Source organism: Glycine soja, chromosome 17 (assembly GCF_004193775.1).
Source record: "Glycine soja cultivar W05 chromosome 17, ASM419377v2, whole genome shotgun sequence".
In the NCBI taxonomy this organism is placed as follows: Eukaryota; Viridiplantae; Streptophyta; class Magnoliopsida; order Fabales; family Fabaceae; genus Glycine; species Glycine soja.
This window is the reverse complement of record NC_041018.1, coordinates 14,430,131-14,433,380: the sequence shown is the minus strand read 5'-3', so window position 1 is coordinate 14,433,380 and position 3,250 is coordinate 14,430,131.

Here is a 3,250-nt window from a genome sequence, read left to right as displayed (position 1 = left end):
TTAATGATGAGGGTACTAGTCATAAGGACCCTCTATCTAGAATCTTAGATGAGTTGAGTTCTCTCAAGTTATGGAAAGAAAAACAAGAGAGAAAAGAAAAAGGAAAAAAAAGAGTGGAAGAAACAAGTCAAGATGAAAGAGAGAAAATAAGAGAGGAAGAAAGAAGAAAAATAATAAAAGAAATGAAAAGAGAAAAACATGCCTCCTATAGTAGTCATGACTCTTGCAAGAGTTTAAGTGAAGAACTTAGCGACTATTATAGAGGGCGCCATAGTTCACATACTAAACATCACTCCCAAAGAAGGGAAAGGGATAGAAGGCCTCAAGAGGTTAACATTAGTCTTCCATATTTCCATGGAAAAGATAATGTTGAGGCCTACTTAGATTGGGAAATGAAGGTTGAACAACTCTTTGCTTGCCATCATATTAGCGAAGAGAGAAAAGTTCCATTGGCTACCCTTAGCTTTCAAGGGTATGCCCTCTATTGGTGGACTTCCCTTGTTAGGGAACGAAGGATTCATGGGGATCCTCCAGTAGAGTATTGGAATGATCTTAAGAGTGCCCTTAGGAAGAGGCACATTCCTCCCTACTATGAAAGGGAGCTTATGGACAAGCTCCAAAGGCTTAAACAACGGAGTATGAGTATTGAAGAATACAGACAACAAATGGAACTACTCTTTTTAAGAGCTGGACTTAGGGAGGAGGAAAGGACAAGCATAGCGAGGTTCCTTAGTGGGCTTAATATGGAAGTAAGGGACAAGGTTGAACTCCTTCCATATAGGGACCTAGATGAACTAGTCCAACTTTGTATAAGAGTGGAACAACAACTAAAAAGAAAGCCTTCTTCAAAATCTTATGGCTTTCACTCTTATCCAAGGAAGGACCAAGCCCAAGGAGTTTTGGGGGCTACACCTTCAAAACCCAAGGAAGAAAAGGGTAAGACCATAGAGAAATACACCCCTAAGACTAGTTCCCAAGAAAGGACTAGCAACATTAAATGCTTCAAATGTCTTGGGAGAGGTCACATTGCCTCTCAATGCCCCACCAAGAAAACCATGATTATGAGGGGTCAAGACATTTATAGTAGTCAAGAGGAAACTACTTCTTGCCCTTCCTCTAGTGGAAGTGAAGATGAAGTAAGGGGTGAAGAGTCTAGTGAGGAAGTCTACCCCCATGAAGAAGGTGACCTCTTAATGGTTAGAAGGCTCCTTGGAGGTCAATCTTGTGATCTATCTCAATCCCAAAGAGAGAACATATTTCATACAAGATGCAAAATTTTAGATAAAACTTGTTCTCTCATTGTGGATAGTGGATCTTGTTGCAATTTTTGTAGCACAAGATTAGTTTCCAAGTTGAACCTCACTATCATTCCCCACCCAAAACCTTATAAACTTCAATGGCTCAATGAGCAAGGGGAAATGATAGTTAACCAACAAGTGAAGGTACCTTTCTCCATTGGGACATATAAGGATGAAGTTAATTGTGATATAGTTCCCATGGAGGCAGGACATATTCTTTTAGGAAGGCCGTGGCAATTTGATAGGAAGATCATTTACAATGGCCTAACTAATGAGATTACCCTCACCCATCTTGGCACTAAATTTGTGTTGCATCCTCAAACACCTTCACAGGTGGCCAGAGATCAACTAACTATGAAAGATAAGAGGGATGAGGAAGAAAAACTAGAAAAACAAAATAAAAAGAAGGATAGTAAGGCCTTGTCTTCAAAGGCCAAGGGGAAGGAAAAAGAGGAAAATAATTCCTCCAAGAAGATTGTTAAGAAGGAAAATCATTTTGCAACAAAAGGTGATATTAAAAGAGCACTCCTTCTTAAACAATCTTTCTACCTTTTCCTATCAAGGGAAACATCCCTTAGCACTGCCACAACTCCTACATTTGAGACCTTACCCCCAAAGGTCCAAGAACTCTTACATGAATTTGGTGATATATTTCCCAAAGAGATACCCCCTAGGCTACCTCCTTTAAGGGGAATAGAACACCAAATAGATTTAGTCCCAGGAGCAAGCCTTCCTAATAGGCCAGCCTATAGGACTAATCCTCAGGAGACTAAGGAGATAGAGTCTCAGGTAAAAGAATTGTTGAAGAAGGGCTGGGTCCAAGAGAGCCTAAGCCCATGTGCAGTGCCAGTGTTGTTGGTACCCAAAAAGGATGGTACGTGGAGAATGTGTACAAATTGCAGGACCATCAACAACATCACTGTAAAGTATAGGCACCCCATTCCTAGACTTGATGATTTGCTTGATGAGTTGCATGGTGCCAATATCTTTTCAAAAATTGATCTTAAAAGTGGGTATCACCAAATCAGGATGAAAAAGGGTGATGAGTGGAAAACCGCTTTCAAGACCAAGTTTGGTTTGTATGAATGGCTAGTGATGCCTTTTGGGCTCACTAATGCACCAAGCACCTTTATGAGGCTTATGCATCATGTCTTAAGGGATTTCATAGGTAGATTTGTAGTTGTTTATTTTGATGATATTTTAGTGTACAGTAGGAGCCTAGATGATCACTTAGGACATCTCAGGCAAGTTCTTTCAGTCCTTAGGAAAAACACCCTCTATGCAAATATAGAGAAGTGTACTTTTTGTGTAGATAATATAGTTTTCTTAGGGTTTGTAGTTGGTAGAAATGGGGTCCAAGTGGACCCTGAGAAAATCAAGGCCATCCAAGAATGGCCCACCCCAAAAAGTGTGGGAGATATTAGGAGCTTCCATGGGTTGGCAAGCTTCTATAGAAGGTTCGTTCCTAATTTCTCTACAATTGCATCACCTCTCAATGAGCTAGTGAAGAAGAATGTGGCATTTACCTGGGGTGAAAAACAAGAGCAAGCCTTTGCTTTGCTCAAAGAAAAGCTTACTAAGGCACATGTTCTAGCTCTTCCTGACTTTTCTAAAACTTTTGAGCTAGAATGTGATGCCTCTGGAGTGGGAGTTGGAGCTGTTTTGTTGCAAGGTGGGCACCCTATTGCTTATTTTAGTGAAAAACTTCATGGTGCGACCCTTAACTACCCCACCTATGATAAAGAGCTTTATGCCTTAATAAGAGCACTCCGAACTTGGGAACATTACCTTGTTTCCAAGGAATTTGTCATTCATAGTGATCATCAATCACTTAAGTTCATTAGAGGGCAAAGCAAGTTAAACAAAAGGCATGCAAAATGGGTAGAGTACCTAGAGCAATTTCCATATGTTATCAAATACAAAAAGGGAAAAACAAATGTGGTAGCTGATGC